Below are 16,787 nucleotides of genomic sequence, written 5' to 3' on the forward strand. Positions count from 1 at the left end.
AAGTTCATAGCAATACAGGCATACCTCAAGAAACAAGAAAAAAGTCAAATATCAAATAAATAACCTAACTCTACACCTAAAGCAACTAGAAAAGGAAGAAATGGAGAACCCCAGGGTTAGTAGAAGGAAAGAAATCTTAAAAATTAGGGCAGAAATAAATGCAAAAGAAACAAAAGAGACCATAGCAAAAATCAACAAAGCAAAAAGCTGGTTCTTTGAAAGGATAAATAAAATAAATAAATTTATATTGAAAAAAAAAAAAAGAATCAGGCACCAATGGCACCTTTTCTAAGACACTACAGAAGTTGAGGATATCTGAATTTACTTGAAAATGTTGACAGAGATTATGCAGAAGTGAATCTAGTTTTGAAGGTTCAAATATGTAAATATTACTAATAGTTGATTAATTGGTCTAGAAACCCATAGAAGGTTGTTCATCCTAATAGTTCTCCCCTCCCATTTAATTCACTGTTTTTATTCCAGCAAGTTGTTATCCTTTCCCTGTTTCTTTCTAAATTTATCCTATACTCTAGACTTCTGGAATTGTGTCTTTTATTTAATTCTTAGACAATTTACTGTCTTAGACAAAATTGGTGGTTTAATGATTACTGAAATTCTTTCAGATCTTTAAATGTTCCATTCAATAAGTGGAAAAGTGAAAGTAGAGCTAGTGGTAAAAACCCACCTGCCAATGCAGGATACATACGAGACACATGTTTGATCCCTTGGTTGGGAAGATCCTGGAGAAAGAAATGGCAACCCACTCCAGTATTCTTGCTTGGAGAATCCCTTGGACAGAGGAGCCTGGCAGGCTATAATCCATAGAGTTGCAAAGAGTTGGATACGACTGAAGTGACTTAGCTCACAACACTCAATAATTAATGTTTTTCATGGAATTTCTACCATCATATCAGTGAGAAGAATTAATGAGAGGTTAACAGATGGTGAAAACTTCAGATCAAATGGGAGAGGTGAGGCAAGGATCCATAAAATGAAAACCTGGCCAAAGTGTTTTGGTCATAATTCTTATTTTCAAAGTTTAAGCTATCTTCATTGACATACTTCTTCCATTTATGCTAGGGGCACTTTTGATTTGTTCCCAAACATCCACATATTGTTAGAGATCACTAGTAAAAATAGATATCCCCCAAATGCTTGTTAAATTTGTATATGCTTAATAAATAGATACAAAAATGAATGAGCTTGTTGATCAACAAATATTGAATTAGTATACAATATATAGAATTCAATTTGTTTGAAAGGAATGTGGTGATATTATTTGTAATGGATATAAACAAAATTAATTGTTTTGCCAAAAACATTAATTGTTTTGCCAGCACTTCTCCCACCCACATCTGCTATACACTGTGTGCAAAATTTCTTCTCTTTACCTGGCTGAATACCCTGTCATGGGGTCATGTGGGGGGTGGAATGGTGGTTGGGTGAAGGTTGCTGGGTAAAGTCCCTGAGAGTTCATTTCTAAGTGGATATAGTCCTCCCACATTTCTTCGTGATTTTTTTTTCCCTTCTTATGCTATTTGGAAATCAGCCCAAGATTTTCCTTCTTCCTTTGATTACATTTTCTAATGCTATATTTTATCTCTAGGCCATAAATTTAATGTCTTAAAGGAAAAATATTCATCTCCAGAATTCCTTCTCTTTTTGCTCTAAGCATGTCAAGTTTGCCTGAATTTCATAATAGAAGATGATTGTTTTTTATTTTGGTTTAGCTCTACCTTAATATATAGCTAAGTTTTTCTTGCTTACTCAATTTTACCTCTTGAGCAATCGTAAGTGTTTTATTTATTAAGAAAGTATATACTCAAATTTTACTTTGGTTAAAAGTAAGGAAGAAAAGACTTACAAAATCAAGCAGTATCAGTATAATAGTAAACACTAAGAAAATAGCACAAAGGATAGAGCATGTTATTCTCTGCTCACTCTCATGTATAGCCTTGAATATTATGGAAATCAATCCTGGTCACTAGGCGAGCAGTGGAGGAGGTTTGAGATGCCCACCAACAGGGTTTGACATTGATATTGTTAGTAAAACAAATGAAAATTCTGTAGCCTGAATGGTATTTCAGATGAGTAACACATATCTGCAGGCATGATGTAGTTTATCTACAGGAGTGCTACACAGAGGTTTTAAAGCAATGAGTACCTTTAAAATCAGTTTTGTTTTTTTTTTTTAACAGTTGAAAAGTTGCTTTTAATGATTTAATCGGATGCACTCCTCTTGTAAGTGGAAATCCATAAACTAGAATTCACCCACAGGAGAACAACCTGGATGATGGGAAGGGTTGACAGACTGGAAAAACTAAAGACACGCAGTATTATATCTACATGTGATGCCAAAAGGCTAAGCCTTCTCCATATCAGAGCAAAGCATGTTTGTGTTGTTTTACTAGTTGTTCCTCAGTTTTCAAGTCGCGTTCAACTCTTTGCCACCCCACGGACTGCCGCTCCCCAGGCTTCCCTGTTCCTCATCATCTCCGAGTTTGCCCGTGTTCATGTCCATTGTATCAGTGGTGCCATTTTAAGAAGGTACTTTTGAAGTGGCAGAGGTGTGTAGTAATGCAACCAGAGCTTTTATGAAGTAGTGAATTCCCTACCACGGGTGTCCAAGCAGTCTGGATGATCTTTTAAGGTGGCCTTTATAGGAAGGATGCTCATATTGGGCAAGGTTTTAATTTACGTTTAAGATTCCTTTCAACTCTTAAAATTATTCTAAAATTCTAAAATCTACATGAATATCAAGTATAGAGATTCAAAAAATAAAGGTGGTTCTAATCATCAGCATCTGAAACTTCTTTAATCTTGAAAAGAAAGCATATTTTCCTGCTTCCTTCCCTTCACGGCTATTAATAAATCACTTATAAGAATTGACTACACTTGCTACTAGTCCCACCATTTTACCTTTCCACTCACCACATCTCAATCTGCTGAAATCCAGCTTTTGTCTCCTAGGTCCTGTCTGCAATGTGTCTTGTTAAGGTCACTTGAATGCACTTGAAAATGCACTTGAAAATTCTGAGTCATTATAACACTATCTGGAGCATTTGCCTACTGGGCCACTCCCATCTTCCTTATACTTGTGCCTCTGGATTTCTGCAGCCTATGCTTGTTTCTTTGTTCTCCTATTTCTTTGGCTACTCCTCTGTCACCTTGAGGCTTCCTCTTCCTTTATCTCTATAATGTAGTATTCCTGAGAATTCCATAGCTGTTTACCATTATGCCACTGGCTACACATATATTATCCTGATGTAACTTTAAGATACAACCTTAATATCTTTGTTTTTTCCTCCTGGCAAACCAAAATCCTTTATCTCTTACATTCCTTGCCCTATCTTGACTATACAAGTATATATATGTACATTTTTATAATATTATACTTTTATAACAAAATATACTTTTATATAAAAGCATAATTTTATACTTTTATATAAAAGCATAATTTTATACTTTTATAATATTAACTATATAAAATATTAAATGTGTAATCATATGTGTAAATAGGCACATATATTGTTTTCTTTGTTACTTTCCTTCAGACTAATTTTCCCAAACACCACTGTTTTAGAGTTATTAAAAAGCAACTCTGTTTCTTCAAGATAGAATGCTAAAGAATAGATTTTGGTTACTGCATAAATTTAGGTCCCCTTTAGTATGTGTGCTATTTTATCTATTGAAATATCTGTTCCTTCTCATTTTAAAAAAGGAAGAAATTAGTTTGAACTACAATTGATACTACAATGCAAGTATTTTTTACTAAATAAGATTACTTTGCATATAGAATATGTTTTCTGAAATTTGTACTTTGGGTTTTAACAACAAAAATATAAGGAAGGTATTTATATATAAACTTTTCTCTATATCTTTATATTCTGAGCTATATCTTAACTAACATTACATTTTCAACCATCCACCAATCTACCCATCTATTTATACATTTTTTCATAAAACTTTTCTTGAAGAGTTCATATTTGCTATAATATCTGACTCATGGCTACAGATGTTATAAAATCTATGTAGATGTATACTATCAGTAAGAAACTAATTGCCAGTCCATGTTTGATGCAGGATACAGGATGCTTGGGGCTGGTGCACGGGGATGATCCAGAGAGATGATATGGGGTGGGTGGTGGGAGGGGGGTTCATGTTTGGGAACTCATGTACACCCATGGGGGATTCATGTCAATGTATGGCAAAACCAATACAGTATTGTGAAGTAAAATAAAGTAAAAATAAAAAACATAAAATCTATGTAGAGTTCCTGTACTGATGCAATTCCCTGTAATAAAATCTGCTTGTTCAGTAAAGTTTTGCAACTAGAATTACTGAGATTTTAATGTCATACCATGAAAGAGATCTGGAAGGAAGGAAGGAAGTGCTAGACCTTTAACCTAATTTCTGAAGTGGTTCCATGGTTCCCTGGGGATTGTATTCTAGACTCTCATTTTATTATTGACTCTTAACCCCCCATCTGTAACATGGAAATGTTTCTCTGCTATGAAGTTTCTCCAAAGCTTCCTGTTCTTCCTTTATGTAAATAATGTCTAAGCACATAATCATAGAAGCTGTGATTAAGGAGAAAGAGTAAAGATATTCTTCCATCATGATTTTCTAAAACACTCTAGTAGCCAGTATATATAGTATATTGTATAAACACCAGATGTGTATATGATATATACAACATATTATATATATTCAGCTCAGTTCAATCGCTCAGTCATGTCCGACTCTTTGCGACCCCATGAATCATGAATCGCAGCATGCCAGGCCTCCCTGTCCATCACCATTTCCCAGAGTTCACTCAGACTCATGTCCATCGAGTCTGTGATGCCATCCACCCACATCATACTTGGTCGTCCCCTACTCCTCCTGCCCCCAATCCCTCCCAGCATCAAAGTCTTTTCCAATGAGTCAACTCTTTGCATGAGGTGGCCAAGTACTGGAGTTTCAGCTTTAGCATCATTCCTTCCAAAGAAATCCCAGGGCTGATCTCCTTCAGAATGACTGTTGGAAGTCCTTGCAGTCCAAGGGACTCTCAAGAGTCTTCTCCAACACCACAGTTCAAAAGCATCAATTCTTCGGTGCTCAGCCTTCTTCACAGTCCAACTCTCACATCCATACATGACCACTGGAAAACCATAGCCTTGACTAGATGGACCTTAGTTGGCAAAGTAATGTCTCTGCTTTTGAATATACTTTCTAGGTTGGTCATAACTTTTCTTCCAGGGAGTAAGCGTCTTTTAATTTCATGGCTGCAGTCACCATCAGCAGTGATTTTGGAGCCCCCCAAAATAAAGTCTGACACTGTTTCTGCTGTTTCCCCATCTATTTCCCATGAAGTGATGGGACCAGATGCCATGATCTTCGTTTTCTGAATGTTGAGCTTTAAGCCAACTTTTTCGCTTTCCACTTTCACTTTCATCAAGAGGCTTTTTAGTTCCTCTTCACTTCTTGCCATAAGGGTGGTGTCATCTTCATATCTGAGGTTCTTGATATTTCTCCCGGCGATCTTGATTTCAGCTTGTGTTTCTTCCAGTCTAGCATTTCTCATGATGTACTCGGCATATAAGTTAAATAAGCAGGGTGACAATATACAGCCTTGATGTATTCCTTTTCCTATTTGGAACCAGTCTGTTGTTCCATGTCCAGTTCTAACTATTGCTTCCTGGCCTGCACACAGATTTCTCAAGAGGCAGGTCAGGTGGTCTGGTATTCCCATCTCTCTCAGAATTTTCCACAGTTTATTGTGATCCACACAGTCAAAGGCTTTAGCATAGTCAATAAAGCAGAAATAGATGTTTTTCTGGAACTCTCTTGCTTTTTTCAGGATCCAGAGGATATTGGAATTTGATCTCTGGTTCCTCTGCCTTTTCTAAAACCAGCTTGAACATCAGGGAGTTCACGGTTCACGTATTGCTGAAGCCAGGCTTGGAGAATTTTGAGCATTACTTTACTAGCATGTGAGATGAGTGCAATTGTGCGGTAGATTGAGCATTCTTTGGCATTGCCTTTCTTTGAGATTGGAATGAAAACTGACCTTTTCCAGTCCTGTGGCCACTGCTGAGTTTTCCAAATGTGCTGGCATATTGAGTGTAGCACTTTCACAGCATAATCTTTCAGGATTTGAAATAGCTCAAGTGGAATTCCATCACCTCCACTAGCTTTGTTCGTAGTGATGCTTTCTAAGGCCCACTTGACTTCACATTCCAAGATGTCTGGCTCTAGATTAGTGATCACACCATCATGATTATCTAGGTCATGAAGATCTTTTTTGTACAGTTCTTCTGTGTATTCTTGCCACCTCTTCTTAATATCTTCTGTTTCTGTCAGGTCCCTACCATTTCTGTCCTTTATTGAGCCCATCTGTGCATGAAATGTTCCCTTGCTATCTCTAATTTTCTTGAAGAGATCTCTAGTCTTTCCCATTCTGTTGTTTTCCTCTATTTCTCTGCATTGATAGCTGAAGAAGGCTTTCTTATCTCTTCTTGCTATTCTTTGGATCTCTGCATTAAGATGCTTATATCTCTTCTTTTCTCCTTTGCTTCTCACCTCTCTTCTTTTCACAGCTATTTGTAAGGCCTCCCCAGACAGCCATTTTGCTTTTTTGCATTTCTTTTTCTTGGGGATGGTCTTGATCCCTGTCTCCTGTACAATGTCATGAACCTCATTCCATAATTCATCAGGCACTCTATCTATCAGATCTAGACCCTTAAATCTATTTCTCACTTCCACTGTATAATCATAAGGGATTTCATTTAGGTCATACCTGAATGGTCTAGCAGTTTTCCCTACTTTCTTCAATTTGAGTCTGAATTTGGTAATAAGGAGTTCATGATCTGAGCCACAGTCAGCTCCTGGTCTTGTTTTTTTTTTTTTTTTTTTTTTTGACTGTATAGAGCTTCTCCATCTTTGGCTGCAGAGAATATAATCAATCTGATTTCGGTGTTGACCATCTGGTGATGTCCATGTGTAGAGTCTTCTCTTGTGTTGTTGGAAGAGGGTGTTTGCTATGATCAGTGCATTTTCTTGGCAAAACTTATTAGTCTTTGCCCTGTTTCATTCCACATTCCAAGGCTAAATTTGCCTGTTACTCCAGGTGTTTCTTGACTTCCTACTTTTGCATTCCAGTCCCCTATAATGAAAAGGACATCTTTTTGGGGTGTTAGTTCTAAAAGGTCTTGTAGGTCTTTATAAAAGCGTTCAACTTCAGCTTCTTCAGCATTACTGGTTGGGGCATAGACTTGGATAACTGTGATATTGAATGGTTTGCCTTGGAGATGAACAGAGATCATTCTGTCGTTTTTGAGATTGCATCCAAGTACTGCATTTCAGACTCTTTTGTTGACCATGATGGCTACTCATTTCTTCTGAGGGATTCCTGCCTGCAGTAGTAGATATAATGGTCATCTGAGTTAAATTCACCCATTCCAGTTCATTTTAGTTCACTGATTCCTAGAATGTTGACGTTCACCCTTGCCGTCTCTTGTTTGACCACTTCCAATTTGCCTTGATTCATGGACCTAACATTCCAGGTTCCTATGCAATATTGCTCTTTACAGCATCGGGTCTTGCTTCTATCACCAGTCACATCCACAGCTGGGTATTGTTTTTGCTTTGGCTCCATCCCTTCATTCTTTTTTTTTTTTAAATTTTATTTTTATTTTATTTTACTTTACAATACTGTATTGGTTTTGCCATACATTGACATGAATCCACCATGGGTGTATACAAGCTTCCAATCCTGAATCCCCTCCCACCTCCCACCCCATATCATCTCTTTGGATCATCCCCATGCACCAGCCCCAAGCATCCTGTATCCTGTATCGAACATAGACTGGCAGTTCATTTCTTACATGATAGTATACAGGTTTCAATGCGGGTGTACCGCTGGCGTTCCTTCTCAGGCGGATGATGACTGTCCTGAACCCCCAGAAGTCTTAGTTAACAAAGAAACCTGCTTGCATTTTGGTAAGTAATGTCTCTCTTGGGCTGCGCATGCCCCCTTCAAACCCTTAAGGTTCTGGCTGCCTGTCACCGGAGGGGGATGGTCTGCAGCCGGCTATTTCCCATCCGTCCTTTGTTTTGTACGCGGTCCTGGTGGTGTCTTATGTTCGAGCATTTTGCGTAGTAGCTATCCCACAGTCTGGTTTCCTAGCCCAATTTAGATTGCTCTGTCCATGCGCAGGATGTTTCAGCCCGATTCTCAAAAAAACACTGCAGTCCGTGCCTCCCGTGGCCCAATTCTTAAAAAGCACTGCCGGCTGCGCGTCCCGTTCCTCCCTGCCCAGCCCCCACTTGCTAGTGGCGGATGCAGGCGTCTGCGCTGCTTTTCCGCTGGCTGGGGGGAGTTACTTTTGGGCTCGTAATCTGTTGGTTTTAATTATTTATTTATTTTTCCTTCCTGTTATGTTGCCCTATGTGCTTCCAAAGCCCGCCACAGACGGCTGCGAGAATGTTTCCTGGTGTTTGGAAACCTCTCTTTTTAAGAGTCTCTTTCCAGGACCGGATTCCCTTCCCAGGATGGAGCTCCCTCCCTACCTCCTTTGTCTCTTTTTTCATCATCTTATATTTTCCTACCTGTTTTTGAAGCCAATGATCTGCTTTTCTGGGTGCCTGATGTCCTCTGCCAGCATTCAGAAATTGTTTTGTGGAATTTATTCAGCGTTGAAATGTTCTTTTGATGAATTTTTGAGGGAGAAAGTGGTCTCCCTGTCCTATTCCTCCACCATCTTAGGACTGCCCCCCATCCCTTCATTCTTTCTGGAGTTATATCTCCACCGATCTCCAGTAGCATATTGGGCACCTACTGACCTGGGGAGTTCCTCTTTTGGTATCCTATCATTTTGCCTTTTCATACTGTTCATGGGGTTCTCAAGGCAAGAATACTGAAGTGGCTTGCCATTCCCTTCTCCAGTGGACCACATTCTGTCAGACATCTCCACCATGACCCACCCATCTTGGGTTGCCCTGCAGGCATGGCTTGGTTTCATTGAGTTAGACAAGGCTGTGGTCCTAGTGTGATTAGACTGACTAGTTTTCTGTGAGTATGATTTCAGTGTGTCTGTCTCTGATGCCCTCTTGCAACACCTACGGTCTTACTTGGGTTTCTCTTACCTTGGGCATGGGGTATCTCTTCACGGCTGCTCCAGCAAAGCCAGCCACTGCTCCTTACCTTGGATGAGGGGTATCTCCTTACCGCCGCCATTTCTGACAGTAACCAATATATGACCATGAGTGAGTGAGTGAGTGAAGTCGCTCAGTCATGTCCAACTCTTTGTGACCTCATGGACTGTAGCCTACCAGGCTCCTCCCTCCATGGGATTCTCCAGGCAAGAGTACTGGAGTGGGTTGCCATTTCCTTCTCCAGGGGATCTTCCCGACCCAGGGATTGAACCCAGGTCTCCCACATTCCAGGCAGATGCTTTAACCTCTGAGCCACCAGGGAAGCCTATATGTGACCATACACTGGAGTAAAATGTTTCTCAATTTAAAAATATAGTATAAGTTTTCAAAGGTGTGTAAAATTAAAATAATCATTGACTGAATGTCAGTGTATATACCTCTAGCTGAAGACACAAAATACTACATAAGAAGTTAAAGATTACTATGCATTCTTGATATCGTTCTCTCTCCATTCCCAGCTGCTGCTGCTAAGTCACTTCAGTTGTGTCCGACTCTGTGCAACCCCATAGATGGCAGCCCACCAGGCTTCCCCATCCCTGGGATTCTCCAGGCAAGAACACTGGAGTGGGTTGCCATTTCCTTCTCCAATGCATGAAAGTGAAATGTGAAAGTGAAGTCGCTCAGTCGTGTCCGATTCTTAGTGACCCCATGGACTGCAGCCTACCAGGCTCCTCCATCCATGGGATTTTCCAGGCAAGAGTACTGGAGTGGGGTGCCATTGCCTTCTCCACTCCATTCCCAGAGGCACCCATTTATTTAAATTTGTGTGTAGCCTTTATATCTACTTTTTTACATTTATTATTGATCCCTAGAGTCCTGAACTGTGTATATATACATTTGCACATATGTATTGTTGTATTTAAGCTGCTAAGTCATGTCTGACTCCTTTATGACCCCATGGACTGTAGCTCACCAGGCTCCTCTGTCCATGGGATATCCCAGGCAAGAATGCTGGAATGGGTTGCCATTTCCTTCTCAAAGGAATCTTCCCAATCATGGGATTAAACCTGTGTCTCCTGCATTGAAGGCTGATTCTTTACTGCTGAGACACCTGCAAAGCCTGTGTATGTGTGTTACTTTGAACTTTATGTAAATGTTATATATCTTATTTTACAACTTACATTTTTTCTTTAAAGATAATTGTTCATTTCTACTGGCATGAATGGGTTTAGTTAATTTGTTCCTGATGCATTGTAATAATAATATTTCAGTGTCTGAGAATACAGCAATTTATTTATCTATTTTTCTATTGATGAGAATTTATGTTAATATCAATTTTTTTACCATAAGAACATTATCATATACTTTCTTGTACATATCTTAAAAATATATATATATGTAAAGTTTCTCTGAGATTTAAGCAAACAATGGATAATGCATCCCCTCATTTTTACTATGTATTGCTCATTGGTCTCCAAGTTAGTCATGCCAATATGTTCATGCACTTGCAGGATGAGAGAGTTTACCTGCTGCATATATCACTGAGGGTACTTTTTGGCCAAGGAAAATGTCCCATGTGTGCAGTGTCTGTTGACACTAAACAGTCTCTTATTCTCAGTTGATCACTCCTCCAGAAGTCAAATCAATGACACTGTTTCTCTCCCTCCACTCTTGAGGATTTATATCTTTTCATTTACTTAGAGGCTGGGCTTCCCAGGTGGCACAGTGGTAAAAAGTCCATCTGTTAATTCAGGAGATGCAAGAGACACAGGTTCAATTCCTGCACAGGGAAGATGCCCTAGATTAGAAAATGGCAACCTGCTCCAGTATTCTTGCCTAGAAAACTCCATGGACAGAGGAGTCTGGTGGGCTACAGTCCATGGGGTCACAAAGAGTCTGACAAGACTGAGCCACTGAGTACACTACATAGAAGCAAGCATGAAAGGTAGATGCTTACTGCAGATTTAACTTGTAGAGAAGAAACAACAGTCTCCAGCAATACTTGCAGTTTTTAGCTATGAAGGCAACTGGCAGTAGCTGGGCACCTGCTCATAATCCCTACATGGTACATGATGTCTAAACATAAATGGTATTATTCTAGCTTCCCTGATGCCTCAGATGGTAAAGAGTCTACCTGCCATGCAGGAGACCCAAGTTCAATCCCTGGGTCAGGAAGATCCTGTGGAGAAGGGAATAGCAACCCACTCCAGTATTCTTGTCTGGAGAATCCCATGAACAGAGAGAGCCTGTCCATGGCAAAGAGTGAAATGCGACTGAAGTGACTCAGCACACATAGCACACGTTGAAATATAGTTGATTTACAATGTTGTGTTAATTTCTGAGTGACTTTCACTTTCACTCTTTATTTCATTTCTTAAATGAATATCAGCCCTTTTAAAATTATTGATATTGAATTACAAGGACAAACAGTAAATAATATCCCATTTCCCCACAATATGGATATGTATATATCTGTGTACAGTCAGTGTCTCTCAGCTCAAACTTTTCTCTTTATTTCCCTACTTATGATACTTAAGATAGACCTTTAAACATTTCTCCTTAGTTTAATTTAAATTTTTAAATTAGTTAAGTTTTAAATTAACTTAGTTAAATTTTCATGGAGACACAGCACAGGTTAAGGGGCTTCTCCTCTTTGTCCGAGTGTATCTTCTTTTTGTCTTGCTATGCAATATTTGCCTACAACATAAAGATGGACAGAACAGACAGGTAAAGGCAGACATTTAGTGGTACTCACTCCCAAAAAACTATAACGTTTTCCCCAATGAGAAGCTTCCTGGGGAGTTCCATGGGCATGCAAGCAGTTCCTGATGAATAATGCAGATGTCCAAGACAGTACATTGGTAATTTCAGTAGCTGCTCCCCAAGTAGCTTCTAGGTGAATTTTTTTTTGTGGTTGTGGTTGTTTTTTCCCAGAACTCCATTGGGTAGCTTCATGAGTGCAGATATTAGCTTGTGGCATCTTAATGAACTACTGTATGAACAAGCGGGCTACAGTCATATCTGCTACAACAAGGTCTGAAACTCAGCCTTGGGGTGGAATACTTCTCTGAAACTACCTCTCCCTCCCAAATTGTTATTCTACTTCAATCTTATGGGTAGAGTAGTAGTTGATCCCTGTATCTACTGATCTTGTATTCTTTGGTTGCATTTTATCCCCTGACAGCTAATCCCTTGTTACTAGTTAATAATCCTTTATATTAAGCATTTATTATTCAAATTACTCTGCAGTTCCTGTCTCCTAATTTGACCCTGAACACTATGGTATTTAAGCAAATTTACACTCCATAACATCTCACACAGTTCAATTATCTTAATAGAAAATACAGTTAATAGTTAGGGCTCTACAAATATATGTTTTAACTTTATTTTTTATTATAGAATGACTTTATTAATATCCCTAAGGACCAAAAGAAATCAAATTCAATTAGCATTGATTGTTTAAAGATTCCTATTTTCTTGTCAGGCATTAAGCACTTTATATTAGTTAATATATTATATAATACAAATGCATAAATAATATACATATGTAACTACTGAGGTATAGGGCATCACTGTAAGCTTTCAGCTTTACATGAAGCAGAGGTAACTAAAAATCAAACTGAGCTATTCTGGATAGTAATCTTATACTTCTGGCCATACTATGCTTGTGTAATTTCCCCACACATCTGACCACATTTCCATTAGGTCAGACTGGATACCAAAATGGGAGAGTAACCAGTTTTCCCAATGATTTTATTTGTTTATTTTTTCTTCTGATTCATGCTTGTTTCATGGCCAGTCTTTCTTTCTTTTCCTATTCATACTTTTTCCTTAGAAGAATAGTAGACAGGAAGTTGATGTTCTTTCCAAATCTATATGATCTGGAATAAGTGCCATCTTAACGCAATACATTGAATGATTGACTTTGGATTGATTGGGTTGTCAAAATATTACGTTGTAATCTTCTGTATGCAATTCTCCCCAGTGTTGTCCCTGACCCTGGTTATTACTGTTAGTCTCTTTTCATTAACTCAGGAACATAAAATTTGTGATGAGAATTCATTATATGTAACCCCAGGAAATCAATGGACTTTCCTATCGGCTGTGTGCATTTACATTAACTTTTTTCTGCTCTGTGGTTTAAGTGATGTTAACTATGCTATTGGACATGCATGAAAAATGTTTTAATAAATGGTGGCAATGAATAGAACTACTGGCAGTTTGATGCACATTCATTTGTGCAGTGGTTAACCTATGGATATGTAAGACTGATGTCCTCATGTGAAATGGCAAGAGTAGGAGTGGAGAGTTTCTGATGATTTAGAAGGAGCAATGTTGAGTTGTTAGCAAACTTTTTTGAAAAGAAAAAAATTTGTGATCAAGAATTAGGATTAGTACTTGTTTAAGATTTGGGCTAAGGTTAGAGTTTTGACCTGATTTATTGTAATTTTTGTGCCTGATGAGATAAGAAGATAGTCCCTCTCAGCCACAGGCAGCAGGATGGAAGAGTTCAAAGCACTCATTCTAGAGCTCAAGCTGTCTGGATTCAAGCTGAGACCTTACTACTTTCTAGCTGAGTGATTTTGATTAAGTTGCTTAAGATTTCTATACTTCAAGTTCCTCATCAATAAATTGGGCATAATAATATTTCATACACTGCAAAATAATATTTCATTCATATGTTTTTGATGATTACCTAAATTGCTAAGCATAAAAACTACTTAGTATATATAATAAGCAATATTAACTATAGTATTATCATCATCATTATGAGTGATGTAGAGTGTATTAGAAATCAGTAAATCTATAGTAGATGTCCTCTGATAAACAATTTCAGTCTCATTTTATTTGAGTAGATGTTGGAATCTGTGGGAAAAAAAAAATCATTGCATTATTAAACTGATAGAAAAATGGAAAGAACTTCACCTCTGAACGAAAACAATTTAGAAATATTCTGCCAAAGAGGAAAAGAGTTTATTCTCTGAATTGGCAGGTATTCAACATCAGGAAAAACACTGTAGATGGAACAAGAGAAGGGAAATAACAGAATAGTAACCTGGGAACATACAGCACATGCCAGACTGCCCTCTAGGTCTAGCTATAGAATTTGAGTCTGCTTTTCTATTTTGGACTCTTTTCCCCAGTCTTTTCATAGCAAATTCACAGAGACTTCCTCAACCAATTTAAGATCTTTCAGCTGAACACTGTTCTAAGCTCCAGCAGCGACTGTCGGTAGTGTTGTTTTCAATGATTCTACATCCCCTGAAAAGATATAAACCTCAGGATTCCTTGTGATTTTTGGCTTGTTATTGGTTCACAATGACAGTTAGTACAGTAGTGAACTGGGTGTCAGAATATCTTAACAGTTTCTTTTTTTGCTATACTAAACTTATTTTATAGATGTTATATATTTATACATACATCAGTTCAGTTACACAATTGTGTCCCAATTCTTTGCCACCCCATGGACTGCTATATTTACATATGATCATTTTCTTTGCCATCTAAGAGCTATGAAAAAAAAGCATGTGTAAAGAGACTAAATGCCACATCAGAAGAAGGTTTTTTCTAAAAACTCTATAAAAAGAGTTTTATTTTGTTTTCAAAACCTCCAGCTGGGGGAACTACCATGATAATCAGACACTGTGTATATCCAGGAAGATACAAATTGAGGAAACCTTGAGGAGATAATTCCAGTAACCCAGGCAAGAGAAGTTAATGACTTGAATTAAAGAAGTAGCAACCAGGGACAAAGAAAAGGGAATCCAAGAGAGATTTTGGAGTTACATTTGAAAGGCTTTGAACTTAAAAGTATCTAAAATGTGGTACTAGAAAGAAACAAGTAACAACAATGACTTCCAATATTTTGGCTTGAGAAATAGAGAAATATGCCAAAGTATTATATGTATATATATATTAAAAAAAACAGTGTGAACAGAGGAAAAATGATATTAAACTGCTATAATAAGTACACAGTCCAGTTTCATGTAATTTCTAAAACTGCAACACAAGTGAATTCCAAGTTGTAATTCAAGACAGTTTACAATATTAGGGGACCTGGTCAATGATTCCTAACCTAAATACTGTATGAATGCTATAACAGTCACTCATTATCTAATGAGTTTCAGTATAGTTAAGTCTCGAGCGTCTCAGGTGGCACTAGTGATAAAGAACCTGGTTGTCAATACAGGAGACATGAGATGTGGGTTTGATCTCTGGGTCGGAACGATCCCCTGGAGGAGGTCATGGAAACCCTCTACAGTATTCTTGCGCGTAGAATCCCATGGATAGAGGAGCCTGGCAAGCAATGGTCCATAAGGTTGCAAAGAATTGGACACGACTGAAGCGCCTTAACATGCATGGATGCGTAGTTATGTTTGGTAAAATAGCCTTTTGACTTTCGTGGTCTAAAAGGTCTTCTTGGTTCCAGAACGCCTCAAAAAATTATCTGAAACCCTTACTGTGACTACATTGTATATCAGTTTCACCCTCTGCCCAGCCCAGTTTCTTTCACTCTCCCCACAGATATTAATTCAGAAAGCTCCCCAATGGACTTTTTTTGGGCAAATCTCCATCTCAAAGTCTGCTTCCTAGGAAACTAATCTGTACATCATTTCAAGAAGTCCTCATTTTCTGTCCTTTCAATTTGAGATACAACAGTATTTCTCAAGCATATGTCTATGATTTTGCTACCTGTGTCCTGATACCTAAATATACCAGACTTTAGCGATTAGTTGAATATGTTGATCTTTCCTCAAAAATTAATAACGACCCTGTGAAGGATTAATATGCTTTTCTATAGTTAATTCCTTTGTAAATTGTGGTATTTAACTGTTGAATCTTGTAATTGGTCTTTGGATAATTTTGATAATGTTATAATCTTATTGGTGAAGTCAAATATGATTGAAAAACAAGAATAACTATTTCAAGATCTTTAGATGTTTTCAGTTATGATAAATTTATATTTCACCTTGTCTAATTCTGGTACTATCTGTGAATTAACAGGTTTTATAATTTAATATTAAAAAATCTCAAAACAAGGATTATTGATATCAATGCAGTAATGGAAGAAAGGCTAATTACAGGTGAAGGGCTGTTTTTTAAAAATCCTGGTTTCAGACCTATATGATATCTGCTTTAGCTTTAATTCCTCTTTCCCTAAGATATAACCAAGGACTTGAGCTCAGGAAAGCTATTGGGAACTGACAAGAGGAAAACTTTATCTCCAAAAAAAGAGACATCCACACCTCACAGTGCTGAGGTGCACAGTATTGTGGATGAAATTGTGATTTAAGTGATTAGCATGCTTAATATCACTTCTGTGTGGAATCTTAAAAAGGGTATAAATAAACTTAGCTACAAAACAGGAAGTAGAGTAACAGATTTAGAAAACAGCTATGGTTACCATGGGTAAAAAGGGGAGGGACAAATTGGAAGATTGTTATGGATATATACATGCTCAGTGACTTCAGTCATGTCTGACTCTTTGCAACCCATGGACTGTAGCCCACCAGGCTCCTTTGTCCATGGGATTTTCCAGATAAGAATATTGGAGTGGGTTGCCATGCCCTCATCAGGGGATCTTCCCAACCCAGGGATCAAATTCGCACCTCCTGTGGCTCCTGCATTGCAAACCATATACTTTACCA

The sequence above is a fragment of the Capricornis sumatraensis genome, chromosome 1 (genome assembly GCF_032405125.1).
Source record: "Capricornis sumatraensis isolate serow.1 chromosome 1, serow.2, whole genome shotgun sequence".
Classification (NCBI taxonomy): domain Eukaryota; kingdom Metazoa; phylum Chordata; class Mammalia; order Artiodactyla; family Bovidae; genus Capricornis; species Capricornis sumatraensis.